Genomic DNA, 16,337 nt, shown 5'->3' on the forward strand with positions numbered 1-16,337 from the left:
AAGAATTCCTAATTCATTTTCGTGATTTTTTTCATTCTACTATGAAATTACATGAAATGTTTTCTTCTTTTTAATGACAATTACAAAAATTATAGTGTAAATTATGATATGTTCTCTTAAGTCTTAACTTTAATTCACAAATAATTTACTCACTAAATTTTTAAAATAAAGAATTTCACCGAGTTATCAAATATTCTCTATAATGTATTTTTTATATTTATGTTTTTTTATAATTTAGTTTTAATCTAATAAAATTTAAAAATAATTTATTTTAATTTCTAGCAATCAAAATATTCTGCAATAGTAGGTTAGATACTTACGAAATGTTTTCAAATAAAAAAAATAATTAAGAGTTTTAACTTATCTTTTTTAATTATTTTTTAATTTATAAATAAAACTTTTTGAATGTTTTATTTTTTATATTTTTAAAAAATAACATATATATTTAAATTTAAGGATTAATTATGACTTTTAATAATTACTTTTAAAAAAATATAACTTTAAATATTTTATTATATCAAATCAATAAAACCAATAAAATATTTTTCAAAAAGACAGAAAAAAGTATTTTAAAAGGACTAAAATGTCATAAATAAATATCGAAGAAGTAACCAACGCAAGTTGGCACAGATGGATGAGGGTCTGTATCCCTTAACCATCTTTTCCGGATTCGATACTCACTAGAAGATGAGAATGGAGCTTGCTTGTTTGGGAGGGTCGCTCACTTTGTGTGCCTCTGCAGTACTCGAGATATTAGTCATTGTACTTCCAATCTAATGAATATCCTGGTGCAAACAAAAAAAATATCAAAGAAGTAAATTTTCCAAAAAAATTAGCAGCTTTTACTGTAAAGTCACTCTTTTGTCCTAAAAAAACCCAACTTACAAGCCCATAAGCCCACAATTATGCTAACATATTACTACTAATAATATATTTATTTATCAACCTCATCACATGAGTTGTACTATCGTATCCTTGTAGATAGACTGAACCAAGACAGATTCTGTTCTTTTAGTAGAACACTTGTCGCTTAGTTATAGCATACACCGCATTTTTACACATGTAGAAAAGTAACCCTTTCTACATCGAAAAATTCACCATATTAAAGTTATCAAATGGTGAAAAAAATCTCTATACTAACATTTTGTCAAAATAATGCTTTCACTGGGAAAAGTTAACAGAAAATTACTCACCTTTTTTACAAAGTATATCTTGGTCATGCTCCAAAAATAATCCCTTCACATATTGTAGGTTTTATTTAAAAATCACTCATAAAAAGTAATTTAGGAACAAAAGTTTACAAAATTTTTTCTTCCCCATTTTTATTTTACTATTTAATAATAATAACTTTAAGATAAGTAGTAATTTGTATATTTTAAACGTTCAAAATCTAAATTGCAGATGAGCTAATAAAAATTCAGGAGAATTACATTATTCTCCCCTACTTTAGATGTATATATGAAATTGAAATGGTATGTTATAATTTCAGGAGCATGTCTACTATCCACATCCTTTAATAGAAGATGTGTTATGGGGATTTCTCTATCACACTATCACATTGGAGAGCCCTTGCTAAATCGGTGGCCCTTTTCAATACTTAGACAGAAAGCACTTCAAATTAGTAACTACCTTTGCATTGGAGTTGTAGAGAAGGTATATATGAATAGTAATGCTAGAAAATTAATATTATAACAGTTAATTTTAACTAATATTATAGTAGGTTATTAAATAAGTCTAATATAAAGTTTATTAGAGAGAAAATTTTGTTGAGTTTAAATTTCATATATATATTTTTAAATGAGTTTCAAATGTTCTTAATTTTAAGAGTTTCGAATATTTTTTTTCTTGTGTTTGAATGTTGGTTATGTAACGTTGAGTTTTTAAATATTTTTTTTATATATGATATATAAAAATAGAATCCAACTACAGAATTAACGTTTTCTGTTAATACGAGCTAACATTTTGAAATTATTTTTTTATTTTAAATTTTAAATCTTAACTTTAAAATTTAAATTCTCAAAAAATAAATATTAAAAAAATAATTTTACGGTAAAAAATTTAACTAATATTAATTAATTAAAAGTTATTAACCTGTATTTATTTTTTGAAATATATATTAATTATCACAACATTGTTGTATTTATATTTATAGTTTCAATATCCATAATATATAGACACAATTAATCATTAGTTAAATGTAATGGAAGGTGATGTCTTTGATTGCACAATGGATTGATGACCCCAATTCGAAGGCATTTAAACTTCACTGAACTTTAACATCATTAGTTAAATGTAATGGATTGCACAGTGCACAATGTTTTAACATCAATGAACTTTGTGTATTTTTATACTAGAATAATATATTTTGTGATAAATTAAACTATCTTCTATTGAATATGTAAAGGAAAAGAAAAAAATTTTGAAACAAAAATTAAAATTGACGAGGCAGAAACTTTAATAAATTAGCCAATTATATATGCTTAAGTAGAACAAAAATTTTAATTATGTTGTATCAACTATTGTGTTAAATAATTGTATATCTCAATTGCTGTTTTATTTTATTAGAATAATTATGCTGATGAAATTATATGACAAATGTGTCTAATTTTTTGAGAATACATCATTATTAGTTTATGTAATTAATAGTTGGAATTTGTTGATGCGATATTTGAGTAATTTTTATTGGAATTTATTTATTAAAGAATAAAAATTTAATATAACAAAAGAAATTAATCACTTAATTTATCTATGTACTAAGTAAATTAATCCGTTTAATAAATATATATTAATTTTTGTATAAATAAATTATACATAAATATAATAAAATAAATTAAGTACACTGATTCACGAGTTTTGGTACATCAGTTACAAGGTAAGAAAATAAGTCTCATTTAGAGATCATATGAAAGAAAAAATTACACACTACATGAAAACATAGGAGTTTAGATTTAGAATTGCATATATTCGAATTGCAGGACAATGTAACTAATATATGTATATCAGCTGAAAATTTGGTTGTTCTTCGTAGTCACATATTAGATAAGAGAAGGAAGGATTGCTGAAATACTATTGTATATAGTGATTTTGTATTTAAAGTATCGAAAGTAGCATTCTGATAGGAAGATAGTGATGTAATGATAAGCATTATTTTTTCCATTACGAGAATGGTGAATGTTATGATTCAATTAATATAATTCGCTTTGTGTCAACGACAAGATCTAAAGACCTTATAATAAGCTTATTAGAATTTTATTATTGTACATTTTAACTCGGTTTATGGATATTAAATAACACACATTAATGCAATTTGCAGAATTTATTATTTAATTACTTAATAATACACTTATCATAAACTGAATTAATTAGATTCGAGTCTAAATATATAATTAAATATCATAGTTAATAATCGTTGTCTATGTAATTATAATAAAAATATTTGTATAATCAATTTAATGTTTAAATTTTATGTATAATAATAACGTAGTATTATAATTTTTTTAAATACGGATACATAATAGTTTTTTCACATATAAGTAAAATCCATTAATATAAAATAAAAAAAAGTTTATTTTATCTATCAAAAATAGAGAGTATAATAATATTTTATTTTGCATGCGTAGTCCGGACTCTACACTAGTTAAGAGAAAACTAAACTAATCCTAGAATTTTAACTAATAAAGGATCATTCAACAAACAAAGAAAAATAGTAGAAAACCAAAACATAGCATAGAAAAAGAGGAGAGAAATAAAAAATGAAAGGAACTTAGCCACCTTAGTTATCTTAGCGGTCGCTTTATTATTCAGGTTGTGCTTCTCAGTGAAGATGATTCACCTCCCTTTTGGTGCCATAGGAATAAACAGAAAATCCTTAAGCGAAGCGTCAACACCAAACTTAAAGGTTTGCTTGTCCTCAAGCAAAGAAGAACTGAAAATAGAAAGAGACAAATATTATGATGAAAGAAAAAGAAAAGGACAAAAGAACAAGAGAGAATTAGGATTGAGAGAGGGGGAAAGAAAATTAAAACTGGGTGGCGAACTAGTGTAGTTGTGTAGTGCAGGCGACGCGTACGCGTGCAGCATGCGTACGCGTGGGGCGCAAAAATTTCAAAATGACGCGTTAGGGTCAGGCACGCATCCGCGTGCCCTTGGTTTTGTGCGATTCGCGCGAAGGCAGCCGCGGGCACGCACAACTCTCTGTTCACGTGGCTTGGACACCAATATTTTCATACGACGCGTACGCGTCATGCACGCGCACGCGTGGATGAACATTTGTGCAAACGACCCGCACGCGTCAGGGACGCGTACGCGTGGTTAATTTTTTGTGCGTCTAGCACACTTCCATCCCGGCCCAAACCAGCACAAGTCTCTGTCCAAACACATATTTACGTCGAATTTCAAGGTCATGCGTACGCGTCACTGACGCGCACGCATGGAAGGCAAAAAGTGCAAACGACTACATGATCAGAAAATTAGTAAGATCTCAATAAAAATCAAATAAGTAAGAAAACTACTACTACGAAAAATAACTAAGAATGAAAAGGAACGATCATACCACCGTGGGTTATCTCCCACCAAGCACTTTTAGTTAAAGTCCTTAAGTTGGACATGTGGTGAGCTCCTTGTCATGGTGGCTTGTGCTTGTATTGATCCAAGAATCTCCACCAATGTTTGTAATTCCAATGGCCACCGGGATTCCAAACTAGGCGCATAACGCCTTCGAGCAAATTGAAGCAAGTGACATGGCCCCAAGAGTGTTGATTGTGGGAATGAATCCCAGGGTCCCGAACCTTGCTTTTACATCCGTCTTCTTGTGGATCACCATTGTTCCCACCGGGTGGCAAGCAATCTGAATTCTCACAGAGACATCCAAACAACCTTCTAGACCCATTTAATTGAGCTCTATACCAATCATTGCATTTCAATTTGGAGCATGCAACCATATTGAACTTTGTTTGACAACTCTTGCCACTAACCATCTTCCTCTTACTCTTAATGCCACAAAGAGTTCTAAGTTGACCATCCGTCTCCAGTAGCCCATATTCAAGTGGAAAAGTAAAGGTTAAGGATAGGAATTTTACCCACTTAAATGTTGTATTAGATGGTGATGGCTTTGGAAGAGGTCTTGCAAGCTCCACTCCCTTGTGTTCTTCTTTGAATTCTTTTACCTCTTTGCAAGTTTCCTCAATTTCAACCTCTTCTTCTTGGTAGCTTTCTTCTAATTCAATCTCTTCTTCATTGCTTACCAAGGGCATGGGAGGCTATGCATCTTTCTCTTCTTCCATATGTGAGGGTGGAAAGTTCTCTAATTCACTGGAGTATAAACTCCTTTGATTGATTTCCTCACTTTCTTCCATAGGATCTTGCATTATATCTCTTGGAAAGGAATTTGCTTGTTCCTCTTCCTGGTTCTTGATCATCGTCTGCACATATTTCTCTACATTTTTTACACTTGTCTTTATATCATGTAGGAATTCTTTCATGAGAAGCTCAAGATCTGATGGTATTTGAGATGAATAAGGAGATGATGGCTCTTGGTATGGGTAGAAAGATGACGGTTCTTGATATGATAGAAAGATGATGGTTCTTGATATAAATATGGAGATGGTGGTTCTTGGTAGTTGGAACATGGAGTATTGAAGTTTTTTTGGTTTTGACTTTACCAACCAAAATTTGGATAGTTCCTCCATCCACCATAATATGAATCACTACTCGGGTGTGAGTAGTAACCCATGTGATCTTTCTCCATTATTTTTCCTTAGCATAAAACACCAAACAGAATTAAACGCACCATGTGGTAAATAGGAAAGCAAAGAAGAAAGAACAGAATTCTAAGAATTAAAATAAAAAAATAATTAGGAAACACTAAACTTAATTTCAGAAATTAAGAAAAATATTGGTGCTATTTATTTATTTAACAAAAATATTTTTTTCCCTTTTTTTTCCGAAATTTTTTAAATAAAAATTAAATAAAATTAAAACTAAAATGCCTAATCTAAGCAATCAAACAACTAATAGTTGTTAATCACTATCAATCCTCAGCAACGGCGCCAAAAACTTGATGCGGTATTTTATAACCCACAAACTAACCGGCAAGTGCACCGGGTCGTACCAAGTAATATCTTACGTGAGTAAGGGTCGATCCTACGAGGATTGATGGATCAAGCAACAATGATTGATTGATTGGCTTAGTTAGACAAGGAGAAAAGGGTTTTGAGATATTCAAAAGGTTTAAATTTGAAAATATCAGAAGACAAGCACGCAAGTAAATAAGTTGAAAATAAAATATTGGAGAAACAGTTAAGGCTTCAGAGTTATTTATTTTTCCGGATTAACTTTTCTTACTAACTATTTTAATCATGTAGGATTTAATTTATGGCAAACTATATGTGACTAGACCATAATTCCTTAGACCTTTCTAGTCTCCTCTAAAATTTATTAACTGCCAATTCCTTGGTCAATTAATTCCAATTAAAAGCTGCATGATCAAATTCCAGTTTATATGCCACAAAACTCTAATTACCCAAAAATAAAAGGATTATATGTCACGTATCCTGTTAAATTCAGATAATTAAAATTTAGGAGAATATGTTTTCAAGCTGTTGTTCAAGTAAAAAGCTTTTCCAAGTTTTACAAGAACTCAAATAGAAAGAGGGTCATACTTCCGTTCCACCCAAATTCATAAGATAAAGAGCGAAAACAATTCTTAAATTATAAATTCATACATGAATTCAAATAGAAAAAGCAATAAAATTAATCCATACAAATAGACAGAGCTCCTAACATTAACAATGGAGGATTAATTGCTCATGGAATGCGGAATGTAAATTTGTATAGAATTCGCTAATGGAATCCCCCGGAATGTAACCCCCCAATAGAAGAGAAGTAATTCCTTTTTATAACTAATCCTCATTAATTTAAAATCTAATATCTAAAATTAAGATAATATCTTTTCGTATTTTCAAATTCAAATTTGAATTTAAATCAGAATTAATTAACTACTCCGCGTCTTGTAACGTGGGGACCACTTGGCTTCACTGGATCTGCGCCTAACTTGGGTGCTAAAATGGGGCCCAAAAATCACCCCAGCGTTTTCTGCGTTTTCTGCACGTGGCGTATGTCACGCGTACGCGTCAGTTACGCGTACGCGTCGATGGTCTTTTTCGCAAGTCACGCGGACGCGTCGGTCACGCGCAAGCGTCGCTGTGCAATTCTTCAAATCACGTGTACACGTCAGTCACGCGCACGCGTCGCCATGGAAAGCTCCAAATCACGCGCACGCGTCAGTCACGCGTACGCGTCGCTCTTTGATGCCATCTCCTTTGATTCTTATGCTGCAGAAACTCTATCAAATCTAGCCGAATGCTACCTAAAATAAACAAAATTGCAAAGGACTCAAAGTAGCATCCATATTGGCTAAAAGATAATTAATTATTTATTAAACTCAATAAATTAGATGCAAATTCACTAGAAAAAGATAGGAAAGATGCTCACGCATCACTAAGCCATGACAAGAAAATCATATGATTGTAAACAAACACAGTCACTTTTGAAGCACGAGAGGCAAAGTTAGCTATGGGAGGAATACTTGCTATGTCTTTCAAAATAAGATTGATGCAATGAGCAGCACAAGGAGACCAATAAATATTTGGATACTTTTCATGAATGAGTTTTTCAGCAGATACATAATTTGCAGCATTATCAGTAACCACATGCACAATGTTACTAGACCCAACCCACTCAATAACCTCAGCAAACAATTTAAACAAGGTATCGACAGTTTTTATCATATTAGAAGCATCAACAGACTTAACAAATGACTTACCAACAGGACAATAAACTAGAAAATTAATTAACGTACGCTGCCTTTGATCAGTCCAGCCATCTGCGATCAGTGTACAACCAGTCCTTTTCCACGAGCTCCTATAGCCTTCAACAAGCAACTGACACTCCTTCTTAAGATCTGCCAGCAAATAAACTCTCATTTCATGGTATGACAGTCCCTTGAAACCAGGTCCAATTTCAGCAACGCCGTCCAAGGCAGGTTGAAAGTAAGGCGATTGAATTGCATTTAATGGAATTCGTGCATCAATGATCCATCTTGTAAAGTAAGGCGATTGAATTGTATTGAATGGAATCCGTGCATCAATGATCCATCTTGCAAGCCCCAACTTAACCTTGTGCACAACTTGTTTACTGGCCAAGACACTTTTCAAAGTTGGTTGAGAGCCTGGCGTAGTCATTTCCTTAAAATAACTTCCAATTGGAGTAGCATCAATCGTTCTTCTCTTTCCTTTGTCTCCCATTGTTGCAGGAGCCAGAGGTTGTACAGAATTAGGCGCTTCACCCTCTTCTTCCGCTTGTGTTTCACTTTCCACATCATAACAATCAGCTATAAATTTTATTTTTTTTCTGCCTTATTTTTTTTGTTTTCCTCCAAAAGCCTTTTGAATTGAAGTTCAACATCTTCAGTTACTTTGTTACAAACTTTAATTTGTCCAGGAATTTTTGCAAGATGATATTTCATTCTATATATCCCCCCTTTTATTGTAAGTATTCAAGCAGAAAATACATGTATATCAGCCTTGTTATTTTTGTCATACTTCACTGTAAAATATTGCCAAGCTGGATCAGATTTACCTCTGGATGAACCAGTTTAAGAATCTTGAACAACATTATCTTGTGGCTGTGGGTTACTTTGTGATTGTTCCATCTGTAACAATCAGAAAATTAAAGACCAGGAAATAACTTCAGAAAACCATGAACAAATAAATAATTCATCATGAAGCAGCAAACAAAAATCATGAAGCAGCAAACATATTCATCATGAAGCTGCAAACATATTCAGAAGTAGCAAAACATATTCAAAATCATGAATAAATAACCTTAGAAAATCAAAAACAAAAATTATGAAGCAACAAAATAAATCAAAATCAGTAAAAAATCAAGCATAGAACTCATAATCAGAACTCAGAAGGCAGCAAGTTCAAGCACATAACTCATAATCAGAACTCAGAAGGTAGCAAGTTCAGAAGGAGGCGAGATCAAAAAATTAAAATCAAGAAGCATAGAACTCATAAATCGTTATCAGAACTCAGAAGGCAGCAAGTTCAAGCATAAAACCTCAGAAGCAGCCGAGCTCATAAATCATAATCAGAACCCAGAAGGCAGCAAATAAATCAAGAATAGAGTCTTACCGGTGGCGAGTGAGGACGCGGTGTCGGCGATGCCCTAACGAGTAGGCGAGCTCGGTGACGACAATGAGGAGGTGGGCTCGGCGAGAAGCAGGATGCGGTGGTGGTTGTGGCCCTCAACGTCGTCGTTGCTGTGGATGGCTGTGGGTGGCTCGGTGGTAAACTGCTTGCTTGGGTGATTTCTGAAATCTGGAGCTTGGTAGGTGAATGCACTGGAAAGGGGAAACTGGAAACTAATTATGGTTACTGGGTACACGCATGATTTCTCCTTTTTCTTTTTTTTTCTTTTTTTTTAAAAAAGCCAAAACGACGTCGTTTAGCATCTTAGATTGCAAATCATAAAACCGCCAAAAAACTATACGATTTTTTAGGTTCACCGATTAACCGTCGATTCGACTAATTTTTTCACCAATTTTTTATCAGACGATTTTTGACGTTATCCAGATCGACTAAGTGACCGATTTCCAATTATTCCGATTGAACCGACCAGTCCGATTCGATTTTCAGAACCATGGTTAATATTATTAGAATATAAAATTACATAGCTTTTTTGTTTTCGTTTCTCATTCTCGTTATAAACCATATACGTAAGATGTACCTATCAAAAGTGATTTCATATGATGAGAGCAGAAGACCAAAGTCGAGTAGTACAATCATACATAAATAGCCTAAAATTAAAATATCACATGAATTAATTATGTTTTAATTTTGGCTATTAATGTAAGAGTCCACTACATGTTTATACGAGATATAATTATTTATATTATCTTTTCTATCTTATTAATTTAAATTTTTTAAAAAATAATATTATAATCTAATATTATAATTCTAAATTTAAAAGTTCTGCAGTTTTATCTTTGATAAACCAAAAAAAAGTATAAGATAAATAAAAATACACTTATATAAATTCAAACAAATTCAAAAAGACTTTTATTTAAAAGAATGTATAAAAATATAACAATTTATATTATTTTTTTTATTCGCTTAAATTTAAAAAAAGAATGATATCATAACTTTATAGAACAGTATCTAAATTTTTACCACTTACGCCAATATATTTAAGGAATATATGTTATTACCTTTTACAGTTATTGATTATAGCAATTGAAGATCTTTAACGCAGGATATCGGTAGTCAATTGTAGAATGTATCTTTTGGTATACAAGTAATAAGGCTGTATTTGTTTATAGAGATAGGACACTAAAACATAAAATTATATTTGACAGAAGAAATATCGACAGAAATAATATGTTCAAAAATATTGAATTAGTGTATTTTGTATTCATCCTAACAGATAGGATACGGAGACACTAACAAGAGACACAACTTATTATTTTATCTTTTTCTTTTATTATTTTTGTTAATTTTTTATAATTATATTTTTTATTGTTATATTTTTCATTTCAAATTTTTTAAATGAAAAAAATAAAAATAAATTGAATTTTTATAATTTATTTTAGTTTATTATTAAACAAAATATAAAAATACAAAATTTTATATTTTTATCCATCGATATCTTATCCTATTATATTCTCAGTATTTTATCCCGTTCTTAAAAACAAAAATAGCATAATAGCTTGCAATATGATTGAAAAGTATGAACCTACACTTAAGAAAGCACATGAGTTTTTGAAGGCTTCACTGGTAATAACTTTATATACTATACTATCTAATACGTTATATAAATTTAAAGTTTTTATTAAAAAAATTACGTTATATAAATTTTTGAAATATTAGTTTTATAATTTTATTGACAACTTCTTAATATATCCATTCACTTAGCATATATCTTAGTTAGAAATAATAATTATTACTGAAATAAGCTTTTGATTTAATTTGAAGGTTCGTGAAAATTACTCTGGTGATTTTATGTCAATGCATAGACACATTTTAAAGAGTAAAGTATTAATTCGGTTTCTGTCTATTTTTTCGAATGTCAAGACGACACTTAACCAAAAACATGTTTTATTATGGTACCTGATCATGTACTCTGTTTTTCAACCCGATCCTTCTGTCAGTTTCATGGCAAAAATTTGATAAAAATTGCTGACATGTGAAGACGAGGATATGACATGGATGGTTCGGGTAGTTACGTAGAAGATGTAATCCCACATGGCTAGGTGAAATGGACAGGGTCCTTTCTGTCCTCGTCCACAACACAAAAATGATGGCGTTTTGAGGGTTTCAGGCATCGTTTGGTTTCGTGCCTTATACGTTATCCCCTAAAGACCCCTTGACTTTGTAATACAATTATATTCTAAACCCTAGCAGACAGTTCTCTTCTCCATCAAGGCAGGGGTGAGTTGTAACAACCACCCCTTCTAGAAACAAAAATTAAATTCGAAATTCGAAAGTCAGCTGGGAGCTGGGCTTAGAATTTTGAATTTATGGATAGGAATCTAGTAACCGCCTTCCGTTTGAATTTAAAATTATCCCAACCACCCTATCACCAAATGTATATAAATAGGGGTGCACCTATACGTAGAAAATCACTTCTCTCAAATACTAATTCTCTCCCTTCTCTCTCTACAAAAATATATTCTGTGTGCAAATACAAGGAACACAAGAGGCAAGCTCATAGGCAACAAAAAAGCATTAGGAAAAGTGTAGGAAATGATACCTTTCTTACTTATATTGGCATGTAGTATGCTCTAGTTTATTTTCCTTCCATCCATGCATGATTTCTATCTTTTCATGTGGTACATGGCATTAATACCTTGTTCTCATCCCTTATCCATATTGACCATGTTCATCTATTCTATCATTCATGACCTCTTGATTGATTAGTATATACCATTTTTACCATGTTTAATTATTCCATGTGTATTTACATGACTTTTCATTCTATCATTAATGTTCCTTTAATATTGGGAGTACATACCTTTTTACCATGTTTAATTATTTGATATATCTAATTTTTACCTTGTGCAATTACATGACTTTTCATATCATTATATTATAAATGTTCCTAATTTTATATTTTATTTAATTATTTAATATACCATAATTCTATCATATGTATTTACATGGCTTTTCATACCATTAACGTTCCTTTACTTTTGAGAGTACATGCCTTTCTACCATGTTTTATTATTTAATGTACCATGATCCTACCATATGTATTTACATGACTTTCCATATCATTATATCATTAACGTTCCTTTAATGTTAAAAGTACATATCTTTCTACTATGTTTTATTTAATTATTTAATATGCCATAATTTTACCATGTGCATTTACATGACTTTCCATATCATTATATCATTAACGTCCTTAATGTTAAGAGTACATATCTTTCAACCATGTATTATTTAATTATTTAATATGCCATAATTTTACCATGTGCATTTACATGACTTTTCATATCATCATATCGTTAATGTTCCATTAATATTGAGAGTACATACCTTTTACCAGGTTATATTTAATTACTTAGTATATCCTAATTTTATCCATCTTCATGCATGAATGCTTCTTGTATGACCCTCTTTTTATGTATGCTTAAAATAACCCTAACTGTAAATTAAACTGAGGGCATGATCCTTTGGTAAGGGAAGGTGACCCCCAAAGACAAGATAATCGATATGATCCTTCGGTAAGGGAAGGTGATCGAATCGAGATGATCCTTCGGTAAGAGAAGGTGATCGGCAAACTTTTGGGAACCTTCGGTAAGGGAAGGGATCTTCCATCAATTTTATAATAAGATATCTTTGTTGATATAACTCTTTCCTTGTGTATGTCGAAATAACCTTGATTGTAAATTGAACTGAGGGAATGATCCTTCGGTAAGGGAAGGTGACCCCCAAAGACAAGATATCGAGATGATCCCTCGGTAAGGGAGGGTGATCGATCGAGATGATCCTTTGGTAAGGGAAGGTGATCGCCAAGACATTCGAGATAAGAACCTTCGGTAAGGGAATGGGACTCTCATTTATACCGGTTTGAGCTCAATACCTTCCATAAAAGTTAAAAGTTAAGAAAGAAGAAAGCATGAATGAAAGTTTAATTTTTTATTTCTTTTCAGATTTATGTATGATTATGTTGATGCTACTTAGGATGTTATCCTTCTATTTTCCCTGTATGCTTTCTCTTCTTACACACATGTTCTACAAGAAAGATGCATATTACATGCCATATCATACGCCTCTTTTAAAAAATTCCGCACGTGGGCTGGAGATGGATATGGAGGTGTTGCATAGCACTCCTACTGAGACGTTAGGTCCTCACTCCCTTTCTTTTTTTCCCATACTATCTCCAGAGGAATATGGCACAACGGAATCGGATCTTCATTGCGTGAAAAAGTGTTGGAGAAAGATTGCTAGTACCTCGATTTGCGAAGAACAAGGTTCAGGCCAAGGATAGGACATGACACAAGGATGGAAGTTTCTTCGATGAAATTAGTTAGGATGCATTAGTTTCTTTTTTGTCATAGTTACCTTTAAGCATTATCCCCTTTAGGACCGTATTCATGGGAATTCTTTTATGTTTGCTTGAACCTCTTTGAGTTTTGTTCAATTTCATCCTTTAGTACTACTCGATTTCCACCCGAAGTTTCGCGCGTGTTTTCCTTCTCTTCTTACCTAACGATTTAGTTATTTGCTTTTTCATATTAAGTGTGACACCTTACTTAAAGGCCTTTAAAGGTAGAATATTAACTTAGGGTGTTACATGAGTGGTGAAAATCTTGGTGACAAGGTTGCTGACGAAGCTCTTGACGGAGACGTAGACGGTTGTTGGACGGCGCTGTTGACGGAAGTTGGACAGTTCGGCACACAGTAGTGATTGCTGAGGTATGTGTCGTTATTGTCCCTTTCACTGTTTTGCTTGTGTGTCCTCATTCTACCATTGTTGTTTGTATTTAGCGTTGATGGGGGTAGAGAGAGGTTAAAATATTATTTCTGCTACCATATCCTAGGGATTTTATGTATTTAAATAAAATGAAAGTGTGGAGATGTGTTAAAAAATTATTGATAGTTGAAACAGATTATTAGGATTGACTGTTTAAATTGATGTAATATTGAAGAAACTGTGTTGCATGTTTAAATTTTTTATTTAGGAGTTAACAAAATTTTATTGCAATTTTTCAGATGTCTGAATATCTAGTTACCCTTGTGTTTCACCATGGGGGGAACTTCACGAAGGACAGTGAAGGAAATCTTAGCTATATGCATGGAAAAGTTCATAGGTGGCCACCAATGGATGTTGACCTGATTAATTACTTTGATTTGGTTGTTTTGTTTAAAGAGTTAGGCCATGTGGAGTTTAAGGCAATGTACTGGTGTGATCTGACTGCCTCTGATATGGAATCTGGCCTTCATGCCATTCATGGGGATAAATAAATTCATGAACTGAGGAAGGGTATTGATAAGAACAGGCATACAGATGAATTTTACATCTATTTTGATCATCATGTGGACTTGCCAGAGGTAGTTAGTGAGGGGGTTGGGAAGGACGTTGTGATTTTTAGTGACGAAAATTCCCTTAAGTCATCATCATCTTCCTCGGATGATGGATACGAAAGCACTGAGGATGAGGCTTACAAACTGCCTCCTTCTGGTTACGAGTCTGATGATAGTGGGAGTGATGACAGTTTGAATAAGAAGAAGAACAAGCAAAAAACTCGAGTTGAAGAGAGGATGTCACCTAAAGGAAGAAAAAAGAATGGTGTGGCTAAGAAGAAGGGGACTAAGTCAGCAGAAGATGGGCCAAAGATGTCCCCTAAAACATCTAAGAAAAGGGCTAGTAGGAAATACTCTGGTGCTAGGAGAAAACATGTGCTAAAGGAGGGGCCTGGTAAGCAAGGTATGCAGGGGGAGAACACTGGGCCTGGGCCAGAGCTGGGAGGCCTAAGAAGCTCCAGACAACATGGGCCTGCTGGACAAGATACAACAATTGCTGCTAATGGAGCTGAAGATCATGTACTAGACCCAACTGTAGCAGAACTGGATAGTAAATATGAGAAACCTTATGAGTATGAAAGTGAGGTGTTCAATAGTCCAGTTTCATCTGGAGAGGAGGGTAAAACAACCTATGATACTTTTGATGAGGACACTAAATATGGTGAGGTCCAATTTAAGGTTGGACAATTGTTTCCCACTATGGAATCATTCAAGAAGGCCTTGAAAGATTATTTTGTGCATGAGGGTAAAGATGTTTTATATATTAAGAATGAGAAGTTGAGGGTGAGAGCAGCTTGTGCATGTGAAGAATGTCCTTGGCTAATTTTTACACGCTGGAACAATTCAAAAGGTTGCTTTCAGATCAAAACTCTTTACAATAAACACAATTGTGGAAGGAATTTTGGTAGTAACTTGGCTGACAGAGCATGGGTGACTGATAAGTTAGTTAAGAAGCTCTTCATACAGCCTGACCTGAAGCTAGCTGCAGCCAGGGATCATATGATAGATGAATACAATGTGAAAATCAATCCCAGAATAGTAGCTAGAGCATTGAAGGTTGCGAGAGAGGTTGTCATTGGGAGTGAAAAGGCACAGTATGGAAAGACACGGGATTACTTGATAGAATTGCATAGAAGTAACCCAGGATCAATTGCATTGATGGAAGTAATTCCCTAACCTGAATCCCTACCACTATTTGATAGGTTATACATTAGTTTGGATGCCTGCAAGAAGGGATTTAAGGAGGGATGTAGGCCACTAATAGGGTTGGATGGCTGCTTCTTGAAGGGTTGTTATGGTGGCCAGCTTCTAAGTGCGGTGGGACAAGATGCAAATAACCACTTCTATATCATTACATATGCAGTGGTCCCGAATGAATGCAAGGAGACATGGAAGTGGTTTTTAACTTTACTGAAAGAAGACTTGGGTGAAGTTCCACAACATGGCTGGAACTTTATTTCTGACCAACAAAAAGTAAGATAATTTAATTATCTTTAGTTAATTAACAAGTACACCTTCTTATCATAATGTAATTATTTTAAGTTAATTACATGTTCTGTTAAATGTTACATAATTGTTACATGTTCTGTTAAATATCACATGTTTATTTTACCTTTTAATGATATGAAACACAATGCTATTGTTTACGAATCTGCCATAGGATTTGGAGCTGGCAATGAAGGAAGTGAACCTTACTGTCCATCACCGAAACTGTGTTCTTCATATTTGGAAGAACTTTATAAAACA

At 33.0% G+C, this 16,337-nt stretch overlaps 1 pseudogene; it reads left to right on the forward strand.

Annotated features, from left to right (window-relative positions):
- LOC107490098 (lupeol synthase-like) overlaps window positions 1-16,337 on the forward strand; it is a 46,995-nt pseudogene that overhangs the window by 3,488 nt on the left and 27,170 nt on the right.

This window comes from Arachis duranensis, chromosome 5 (assembly GCF_000817695.3).
Source record: "Arachis duranensis cultivar V14167 chromosome 5, aradu.V14167.gnm2.J7QH, whole genome shotgun sequence".
NCBI classification, from domain to species: Eukaryota; Viridiplantae; Streptophyta; class Magnoliopsida; order Fabales; family Fabaceae; genus Arachis; species Arachis duranensis.